A 12096-nucleotide genomic window follows, 5' to 3' on the forward strand; every position below is an offset into this window, starting at 1 on the left:
GATAAAAACCGAGCATTTTTTAATCGTCAAATACAGTCCTCACTATTGAGATTATGAAATTGAGTTTGTTTTTCTTGAATTGAATATTTTAAAAATAAATTTGCTTTACCACCATTTTGATCAAACATGAACGTTAGATGATGATTTTATAATGCTTTGAATTGTTATGTGCATTAATTTTTTTTTCCTAAACCTTTTTTTTCTAAATTTTTCAAATTTTGAATCCATCTCTCATTTTCTTTTTAAATCTATGAAAGCATATCGTTCGAATTTTGAACATGAGTTCAAGTGAACAAAATTTTCAAGTTTGTTAAAAAATATTTTTGTAAACCGGGAGCTGAGTGCTGGATCAAATTTTAGAATTTCATAAATAATATGAATATTATTAGGTAATTCGAAGGAACAACTTTATTTGGTAAAAAAGCATTTTCTTCCATAAACTTTAATATATTTTCTTACAACTTTAACATCCTATTTTGATTCTAAACTTTATTCCTTTATCATGTTTCTGCAATTATTTTTGAAACGTCATGACTATTTTAAAAGTTGATTTTGATTTCTAAGTCTTTATCAGAATTGTGGTTTTGGTTTGTTCTATGAAGTGATGTTAAAAATAGCATCTGAAAACTAAAATTTGAGTTTAAAAATTCGGTTTGTTGAAAACTATGATTATGTAAGATTTAATGTTGTACCGGAAGATCTGAGACAGCTATCAAAACTTTACTTTGGACCCTAGCACCCCCAATACAACAAATCTGTCAAGAATTACATAAATGTATTTTAAAAATATTTTTCTTGACTGTTTGAAATATTTGAAATTGATTTGATTTGAAATATTGAAGAATTCAAATAAGTTAATCGCACAACGAATCTTATAGATTTTCGGCCGGGGAACCGCCAACAAACTACTTTTATGATTAACATTTCAAACTCGCAAGCAAAAACTGAGAATTCATCCAACAAATTGAAATATTTGTATGAAAAAATCAAATAGATTAAATTCCAAATCACTATTTTTTTAAATACATTTAAAATATGAATTTGTGATTCTGCTGAATCCATGATATATATTTTTTATTTTACTTTATTCGACTTTATTACGACCGAAGAAGTTTGAAAAACTGTTGACGCTCTTTAAACGGTGATACCATTTTTAGTGCAGTGTGTATTTGCTTTTCCTTAAATACTTCTTCAGTTTAAAATTCTCTTTGAGACTCAAATTATTTTTAAGATTTCATTAGTATGAAAAAAAAAACAACTTAAAAGGGTTACGATTTTGAACAGAATTGAAAATTTAAACTTTAATTATTGTTATCGAAAAACTTAATTTTTGAACCCTTTTTTATTTCACCAGATATCAAAATGAGCACTATAGAGCTTAATTGGAATGCTTGAAATAAAAAAAAATTTTAACCGTATTATTATCAGACCACATCTCGCGACCGATCGTTAAATTTTGTCTAATTTTGACTATTTTCTTTCTATCCGTCAAATGAGCATTTATGAATTGAAATTTGTAGGTTTATTTACATATTCTAAGGCCCGGAAAATATTTATCTTTTAAAAATAATAGTTTTGGGCGCATAACAACTAAATGAACCTCAATGGCTTTTAACGGATGTTCAACACGAAAAATTCTTGGCTTGTTTGTAAAATTAGAAGAAAGAAATAATAGTGACAAACCCTCGTTTAGTTTTTGTTTTGTGTATTAATTTACCTCTTGTAGTATGCATTTTTATGATATAAAATTTACAATGCTTCTTTTTAATATTTCAAAAGACACATCAAAAGTCTTTTTTTTATTTGGGAATAGGTGTTTTTTCAACGTTTCTAAGCTGTACTGGTTTTGAAAATGTATGATTCAGAAGAAAGAAAATCGCTCCCGTTTGTCAATTAAACAACGGAAATCTGTGGCGATATGGAAAAGGATAATAAGACTGAGTTCACATCATGGTGCAATGTATCTTAGCGATCACCATTATTTGTGGTAAGGATAATACGAAGTGCGGCTCTTTCAAACTTGGAAATTTCCTTAATTTGCATTTTTTGGCTCTTCTGTCTCAAAAGGTTGCCGACCGCTGCTCTAGGTGCTCCTCCGTGAGCCTGTTTTTGTACATTAACAGCACCTTCGCGGCTTGCCATTCTCTTCGGTGAACTCCTCGCTCCATTTGGGTCAGCCAAAACCCTAGCATGTAATCCTTCAGTCTGATTATCACCTACCTCTGGTTGCTCTGGGTGCCTTTGGTTATAACCGGTTTCTCTAATATTCTGCTCCAGTTGATTCATCCGGGTTTGCAACGCTTGCATAATTTCAATTAGAACATTCTGCCCCTGGATGTTCTGTTGCAGCAAACTAGCAGTTCGTTGGGAATCCGAAATGTCATATTGCGGATTGTCGCGTCCTTGATTTTCCGGATCCCTCTCGACTGCCCTCGCTTCTCCAGTGTTCGCTTCATTATTGATATCCTGTTCAATATTTGACCTATCAACCTGAACGAAGTTCCCATCGCTTCGCGGTGTCCAAGCGAACTACACTCGTGGCAACAATCTAGGGCCCGTTGGAACACCTGCCGCCGGAAGACTCATCCATGAGAAGTCACTGCATCCGTGGTTCTCGATTACATCAACTCAATCACTGTTTCCAAAATAAATAAACCGCTCTCGAAAACAAATCTGATGTAGGGTTGCACGACTACTTCTACAACCTTTCTATCGCACTAATACTCCTTATACTCTGCTCTGTCACCAATACTAGGTACGTTTGCACGATTCCGAATCTCCCGCCAACCAATTCGGTGCTACGAACCCCCACAACTACTAACTCTGACGGACTACGATTGCCGATTTCACCATTAATCGAATTTGTGGTACAAACACTTTTAGAACTTTTCTCTCCGGCTCACCAAGCCGATGGTTACCAACCACTGATGCCACATTTTCATCGGTATTATCAGTGTATCTTTTTCTGTTATATTGAGACTTTTATGGGTGAGAATAAGATACACTGATAATACCGATCAAAATGTGGCATCGTTGTTACCAACTCTGATCGGTTTCGCGCCGTTTCTTGATTTTACCGAATGCTTTAAACTTTCTTCTTCCATGTCTTCTTCGGATGCTGTTTCAGATGTTTCTTCTGATCGCTTATCATGAGCCCCGAATAGATATGCGGGGACAGTTGAGCCCCCAGTTGTGACCGCTCGAGTCCCGGTCACTTTGAACCTCCCACCTCCACGAAAATCTTCTCCAACGTAACTTCAAAACCAAATACGTCGCCAAAATACTTCGATAACTCCGCAATACTACGAATATAATTTCATCGACCGATCACTTCCTTTGCTTCGTGGTTTTGTTGTTCGCCTCCTGATCCTCAATCACTAGGGTGGTCCGTCACAATCTACACGTCAAATATTCCTATAATTAGTTAGAACTGATTTATAATAATAAGTCTGAAGATGTGTTTGTAAAGAAAAAGGCATTTTTGAACGTAAAGCTATAGGGTGTCTCATTATGTCTAAGCACGATTTTGGTACAACTGTGCGCTTTCCGGATGATGTTTAATTAGCTGATTTCCACTGTGTGTTATTGTTTAGAGTTCAACTTGAAACTCGGTGTATCGTGAGCTCCACTATTCGTTATTTTCCTGAAAATGAGCAGCATTTCCCAGAAAAAGCGCATTTATATCGTGTACAAATGTTGTTCCACCCCGACATTTTGCTGAGTCTTAAGCGAACATGGAAGAAGTAAGCATTGGAGCGGTTTGAAATTCAATTCGTAAGTAAGGAGAGGAAAAAGCTTCATGGATAAAAAAACAAACTGGGCAAAACCCGAGTCCGATGGACAAAACTTTGTACCGGAAAGTCATGTGTTTTACGCCAGTAAGAAGACTGCCTCAGTTCGGGATGTGGTCAAAAAGTTGGATCTCCTCTCAGCACCGTCCATCGTGCCAAGATAAAATTGGCCAAGATCTTCGAACCCGAGGTTGAACCACAACAAAGATTGGCTCCAGGTGGTAGCAGCAAACAGGTCTGATACAACCCTATTTAAATGCTAAAAGTGGTGGGCGGAAATCCAAGCTTGGACTGTGCAAACTTAAAATAAATGTGCTAGAAGGTGGAGTTGTTTCTTTCTCCGAATATTTACTGCATTCTGCATTTTGATTCAGTAAGCTTGCCGACTCTAGGGATCGTTTCAAGAATCTCTGTAACATGCCGATTCTTGCAAAACTTCAATTCGTTTAAATATCTGGTTTTCCGTGCCAAAATCTACTCCCTCGACTGATGGGACCCCCGAACCTTGAGGACGGGAACGAAGCGAGGTTGCGAAGAAACAATTTACTTTTCACCGCGCGAGCGAACCCGATCCCTGGGATGGGTGCGGAATTTTCTCATTTTCGAAACTTTAAATTATCCTAAATTGCGAACCGAAAATTGTCTTTCGCTCCATTTAGCCCGGGTTTCCTCCAAAAAACCCTTGACGAAAGTTGGAAGCGCCTGCCAAAATATTCCGTCTCCGGTTTTTCACTTCCCGGGCGAAATTATCTTCTCATCAGCGAATCGGTGGCAGTTTCGTCTGATTATTGGCCCTCTTTTTTCCTTACTTTAGGATGGAGCAACATCAGCAAAACCGAACGTAACTTAACGGGAAAGTGTCAAGATAACGACTTATTACATCAATACCCTGTTCTGTATCGTTCGAGTTCTTTCTTTTTCGCAGAAAAACACGTCCCGTGGAACCGTGGAATGTGAAATCGCAATCCACAGAGCGATGCGCGACGATGTGGGGTTTCGTTTTTGCGGGCCAAGTTGAGGAGCGAATGTCCCCCGAAGGAACCCACCACACGATTGTCTGATGTGGTCTGGAAGCAGCCATCCATCCGATCGATCCGTACGCTGATAATGGTGATAATGTTGTCGACGGGTTTTTGTGTTCCCCTTGATGGGTCCTTTTCTGGAACAGTCAGCTCCGGTATGGGACAATTACGGACTGGAGCAAAGATAAAAGTCAATTAAGGACCGAGAAATGGCGTCGATATTACGTGAACGAAATTCTGAAACGAGTCGGTTCGATGAAATTATCCAAAACCTGCCCCGCGGTTCACCATCCCATAAATCTACGTCAAAGTTCTAGAAATTGATTTCAATTATTCATCGAACTCCTAGGACTGTAATTTGTCAGCTAATCGATACAAATTGAGCATAAGTGCGTTGACTAACAAAAACGCATGTGATTAATCACCAAAATATAATATGTAAACTACCAAGGCCCAAAACCAGACTTGAACCGATACCCGTCGAAGGTTTAATCGTCAAAACGTCATGTTAAAATATAGTTGAGCCCTTTCGGATCGTGGACACTTCATAGACGATTAGCCCCAATCGGTATCACTATCTTCATCTTCGGCCAATGATGCCACGAGCCTTCAACGTAGGGCTGCGCAATGATTTATGATCGACACACTTCAAATCGAGTTTATGGTTGTTTGCTATTTTGTTGAGTCAATCATCATTCGTTTCCCTTTCCGGCCCAAGCAGTCAACCAGTTGGCTAGATTTGTGATACGAATCATTCATGTATAGGTTCTGACATAATGTCCTCATTAGTTAAATATTTGGGGACATTTTATTTACCCTATGCCGTGGCAATGATGACTGAGAAATTACGACTAGCAATCTCCAGTTATAACTTCACAGAAAATTAATGAATACAGTTAAGTTGAATGTTAAGTCGATAATGTGTTTGGAATTACCAAAACCAGTCAATAATTTTTGTTTCGATGGTGAAAATAGCTCAAGTTTATCGAATCTCCCAGCTTCTCTTAATTTGAGGGCATTCAAGGTGAAGGGCGAACACGAAATTATTGCGACACATTAAACAAGGCATAACTTTTTTACCATCGGGTAAAAATCAATCAAATCATGCACACTTTCTCATTGATGTGTATTGTTTACATGCTGTCAAACTCGAAGTCGTGATTTCCGATTCAACTAAAATTGAGTTGAACCAACGCGAGTCAAGAGAACTAATTCTTTCCAAACACCTGGAATTTCCTGATCTGTTGCACCGGCACCATTCAATCGTCTCCAGAGTGTTGAAGCGGTTCCAGGAGCGGTTGACGTTGGACCACGGCAAAGGAGCTCGAAGAAAACCGGGACCACAGAACAAAACAATGGAGGAAAAGGTGAAGCGGATGATCAAAGCAAATCGCAACGTCTCAAGCCGTGATTTGGCTAAAAAGATCGGCTTGTCGCAGAGCTACATCCAGAATGCAAAGAAGAGAGCCGGACTACATACATACAATGTACAGAACTTCCCAAACCGCGATGAGCGCAACAATCGACGGCTGAAATTCGGGCACGGAAACTCTACGAGAATATGCTGACAAAATTCTTCTTCTGCCGATTCTAAGCAAATTCCGGGGTTGGAGTTTTTCACCGGCAAAAGCAAGTTCGATGTGGACGACAAATTTAAGAAGAAGAAAATGTCAAAGTTCGCCTCCAAATATCTCGTTTGGCAGGCCATCTGCTCTTGCGGACTGAGGAATGAGCCTTCCATGACAAAGGGCACAGTAAATGGCAAGATCTACAAATCTGAGTGCCTTGAGAAGCGCCTTGGTGACCAAAATTTCAAAGCATAATGATTTTATCGAAGTTTAAAAAATTGCTCATGATGATGTTTCTAGGATAGGGCCAAATAGCCAGATTTTAGCTTTATCAGAGTTCTGGTAATGCAAAGAATGCGCTTTAGCTTGTTTTAAAGAATAATGCGAACGAACGTTCGCACTGCAAGTTTTCCGCTTGTGGGGCGGACCATGCTTGGCTTACAAATGTGTGACGGTAGATGCAACCCTATCTGTATCCACCACTTCAAAGTAGTTGGCCCGTGCTAAACAAAAATTTGATATGTGGTGATGATGCTTCTAAATAAATTCTACCCGGTCATTTTCACCATCCTTCATTTCTTCTAACTTCCAATCCATCTTTAAAATTTCATAATCTTAAGATGTCCCTACTAAAAGGGCATAAATTTTTACCGATAAAGCCGATAAATTAGGCATAAACCTGTAGTTTGTTAATTTAACGGCTTAAAATCCGTTTATCCAATCAAAGACTCAAGTTTTTCTAGTCGTTATGGGAGTTCCGACTGAAGATTAATCGCGATAGGAGTTCCAATCAAAGGCTGCGATGGGAGTTCTGTCTAAAGTTGTTTGTTTGATTGTTTTGAAAGAGTTCCAATCAAAAGCTTAATTCTTCCTGTCGCGATGACAGTTCCGACTGAAGTTTGATCGCGAAAAGAATTCCAATCAAAAGCTTTCCAGTTTTCCAGTCGCCATGGAAGTTCCGACTGAAGTTTGATCGCGATGGAAGTTCCAATCAAAGGCTTGAGTTTTCCAGTCACGATGGGAATTCCGACTGAAGTTTAATCGCGATAAGAGTTCCAATCAAATGCTTGAGTTTTCCAGCCGCGATGGTAGCCGGCTTAAGTTTGTTTGATCGCAAAAAGATTTCCAATCAAAGGCTTATGTTTTCCATTCGCGATGGAAGTTCCGACTGGAGTTTGATTGCGATCGGAGTTCCAATCAAAGACTCAAGTTTTTCCAGTCGCGATGGGAGTTTCGACTGAAGATTGATTGCGATGGGAATTCCTATCAAAGACTCAAGTTTTCCAGTCGCGATGGGAGATTCGACTGAAGTTTGATTGCGTTCGGAGTTCCAATCAAAGGCTTGAGTTTTCCAGTCGCGATGGGAGTTCCGATGGTAGTTTGATTGCGATGGGAGTTCCAATCAAAGACTCAAGTTTTCCAGTCGCGACGGGAGTTCCGACTGAAGTTTGATCGCGATGGGAGTTCCAATCAAATGCTTGAGTTTTCCAGTCGCGTTAGGAGTTTTGAATGAAGTTTGATTGCGATGGGAATTCCAATCAAATGCTTGAGTTTTCTAGTCGGGATAAAAGTTCTGACTGAAGTTTCGACTGAAGTTTGATTATGATGGAAGTCGTTCATTTGGCTTGAGTTTTCCAGTCGCGATGAGTGTTCCGTAGGAAATTTGATTGCTATATGAGTTCCAATCAAAGACTCAAGTTTTCCAGCCGCGATGGGAGTTCTGACTGAAGTTTGATTGCGATCGGAGTTCCAATCAAAGACTCAAGTTTTTCCAGTAGGAATTTGAGTTCCGACTAAAGTTTGATTGCGTTAGGAGTTCCAAGCAAAGGCTTGAGTTTTCCAGTCGCGATGGGAGTTCCGATGGTAGTTTGATTGCGATGGGAGTTCCAATCAAAGACTCAAGTTTTCCAGTCGCGAAGGGAGTTCCGACTGAAGTTTGACCGCGATGGGAGTTCCAATCAAATGCTTGAGTTTTCCAGTCGCGATGGGAGTTCCGATGGTAGTTTGATTGCGATGGGAGTTCCAATCAAAGACTCAAGTTTTCCAGTCGCGACGGGAGTTCCGACTGAAGTTTGATCGCGATGGGAGTTCCAATCAAATGCTTGAGTTTTCCAGTCGCGTTAGGAGTTTTGAATGAAGTTTGATTGCGATGGGAATTCCAATCAAATGCTTGAGTTTTCTAGTCGGGATAAAAGTTCTGACTGAAGTTTCGACTGAAGTTTGATTATGATGGAAGTCGTTGATTTGGCTTGAGTTTTCCAGTCGCGATGAGTGTTCCGTATGAAATTTGATTGCTATGTGAGTTCCAATCAAACACTCAAGTTTTCCAGCCGCGATGGGAGTTCTGACTGAAGTTTGATTGCGATGGGTGTTCCAATCAAAGGCTCAAATTTTCCAGTTGTGATGGGAGTTTGGAATGAAGATTGATTGCGATCGGAGTTCCAATCAAAGACTCAAGTTTTTCCAGTCGTGATGGGAGTTTTGACTGAAGATTGATTGCGATGGGAATTCCTATCAAAGACACAAGTTTTTTAGTCGCGATGGGAGATTCGACTGAAGTTTGATTGCGATCGGAGTTCCAATCAAAGACTCAAGTTTTTCCAGTAGGAATTTGAGTTCCGACGAAAGTTTGATTGCGTTAGGAGTTCCAATCAAAGGCTTGAGTTTTCCAGTCGTGATGGGAATTCCGACTGAAGTTTGATTGCGATGGGAGTTCCAATCAAAGACTCAAGTTTTCCAGACGCGATGGCATTTTCGAATCAAAGGCTAGAGTTTTCCAGTTGCGACGGGAGTTTCGACTGAAGTTTGATTACGATGGAATTTCAAATCAAAGGCTTGGGTTTTCCAGTCGTGATGGGAATTGCGACTAAAGTTTGTTCGCGATGGCATCCCAATCAATTCCAATCAATCCCATTTCAATCTGGTTAATGCAGAAATACTAAGATTACTTAAGCATGGACGATAGACTAACACAGGAAAATGAAGATAGGATCGAATAATCAGAGAAAGATTTGGTTATGAACAGAGTATCAAACTTAGGATATCTTGAGCGGTAAGTTGACCATCGTCATACCCCTCACGATGATAGGCAACATTCGAGCGGCCCCTATGGCTGTTTGAAACACGCACGTACGAGACACGAGCTAGTCGAAGTGGAGTTTTATTTTAATTTTTTAAAGAGCAGGGAAAAGCCCCTGGGAGTTGGCTTCCTATAGGTACCATTCTCCCAAAGGCATAAAACCTTCTCACTATTTATTCATTTTTTTAGGCATCTTTTCAAAGTTATTTACAAAATTCAAATTTAACATAATTTCTTTGCTTCACTTTTATACATTATTTTTTGTTTTTCGGCTGTGATGACTTTGTGGAGGAGGTTGGTGGCGGTGGTTTTGTGGCGGGTGATGACTGGTGGCTAGTGGAGACGGAATATAAAAGCAGAATGGTATTGTGGCGATTAGTGGCAGATATATACTATGTGAGGAATTTGACTTTCTCAGGCCCCCAGTGAGATTACTCTCTGTTAAGGGGGCTTTTTAGGACTTGCTGGTCACATGTTTCACGACTTAGTTAGTTTTGATTCTAATTTATGCTATATAGTTTGTTAGGTTGGCTTTAAGGTAGGCTTTGACTTGACGTTTAAAGCTGGCCTTGTTTGTTACTAGCTTTAAATATGGTGGAAGGTTATTGTATTTCATCTAGCTGAAATACTCCGGGAGTCTCTTCATCTTCTCGGTATTTGCTCTTCTATGCGTGGGAAATCTGTGATTAAGCTGCTGGATATGTTGATTGTAGTGGAACAGTGGATTTTGCAGCTTGTTGTGAATTTGTATGACACCTTGCAGCTCCCTTAATGCGGCGATTGGTAAAATGGATTGAGAGGCTTCTTGGAATAATTCGAGAGTGGAGAAAAGTCTTGGTCGTTTATACACCGCTTTTAGACATCGATTCTGCATGGTTTGGAGTGCTTTTATATCCTTTTTTCTCGCAGCTCCCCAGATTGAGATCATGTATTGCAACTTTGCTTGCACGAATGCATGATACAAACATGTTAATTTCATTGTGGGTAGAAAACTTGATATCTTCCAAAGGATGCTGTGTATGGCACTTAGATCTATTCTTAGGCAGTCTATATGCGCGTCCCATCTCATATGTTCGTCGAACTTAAGGCCCAGGTATTTAAATGTTTTGACTTGCTGTATTACAGTAGTGTTATCTTGGAGCTGATCGTGTTGTGTAGACAAACGGTTGGTCGATTTGGTTGAGCGAAAGAAGGTTTGTATCGAAGTAGGCTTTAAGTTGTTCAAGATCCATTAACATCTGCGATATAATCGTCCCGACATCGGAGTGTTCGTACGACAGCGACGTATCATCCGCAAACAGTCTAGGTTTACCATGTAAGTGTAATTTGTGCAGGTCGTTTACATACAGGATAAACAAGAGAGGCCCTAGATTGCTACCCTTTTTTTTTTTTAGTTAGTAACCACAGGTGGTAAATCCCGGTTTACGGATTGTATTCCAAGGCACGGCGAGCCACCGCGTCCCCCCAGTTTGCTACTCTGGGTCCATGGGTACAATGGGAAGACTCATGATATACTCCGTGTATACCCCCTACTCCCTAAACTTCACCTGGGGCCGAAGACCTGGTTCCCACCTCGAACTGTTTAGTACACTATGCTTCAATAGTGGGAGGTCTATTCGTGCTAATGCGCTCAAAGGCAATACTCATTAACGAGACCACTTTCAGCAAAACCTCTCATCCTTACGACTTGACGCCTGAACTCTCCTCTGACGACTTGAGAACCGACATCTCCTCGCAATGACTCGAGATTCCCACACAAACCTCTCCTCTTCGCGACTTGAGGCCTGATCTCTCCTCTAACGACTTGAGATCCGACCCCTCCTCGCATCGACTCGAGGTTTACCTCTCCTCTGCACGATTCAAGGCTCGATCTCTCCTCTAACGACTTGAAATCTGACCTCGTCCTCGTAATGACTACCCCTCCTCTTGTTGGTAAGGGGCCTGATCCCTCCTCTTACGACTCGGGACCCGACCTCTTATCATAAAGACTCGGGGTTGACCACACAAACCTCTCCGCCTGAAGGTTTGAGGCCTGACCTCTCCTCTAACGACTCGAAGCCCGACCCCTTATCTTCAGGGTTCGAAGTTTGCCACCTTGCCCGTCGTGTGCCAGATCGAGAGCAGCTTATCCTAGACTCGCGCCTGTCACGGCACACGCGCGGGACTTAACGCAACGACTCGGATGATTCCCGACGAAGACGTCATCCTACTCCGACTCGAATAGCTCACCCGGCGTCGAGAGCCACTCTACCCGTGGGTATTCCCCGAACGTGGAATAACCCTTTCCCAACGATTTCCACTGCGAAGAAGGTCAAGTCTTATCCCCGCAACTTCTGTCGTTGAGAACCGCTCTACACGGATACTCCCCGAAGGTGGAGCATCCTACGCACGAACGCGGCGCACCCACGGCATCCGCTACGCAGAAGGTATTGTCTTATCTTTGTAACTTCAAACCGTGGGGTCGGACGCACTCTACTCGACAGCCCCCCGTCGATGGGGTCAGTCTACTCCGACCGTTGTCCGGTCTTCTTTATCCCCCTTGGTTGGCAACCCTAGGATTTTTGGCCCGCGGATTTTCCTGCCCGTTGTGTGCCAAATCGAGAGCAGCTTATCCTAGACTCGCGCCTGTCACGGCA

Source organism: Uranotaenia lowii, chromosome 2 (genome assembly GCF_029784155.1).
Source record: "Uranotaenia lowii strain MFRU-FL chromosome 2, ASM2978415v1, whole genome shotgun sequence".
In the NCBI taxonomy this organism is placed as follows: Eukaryota; Metazoa; Arthropoda; class Insecta; order Diptera; family Culicidae; genus Uranotaenia; species Uranotaenia lowii.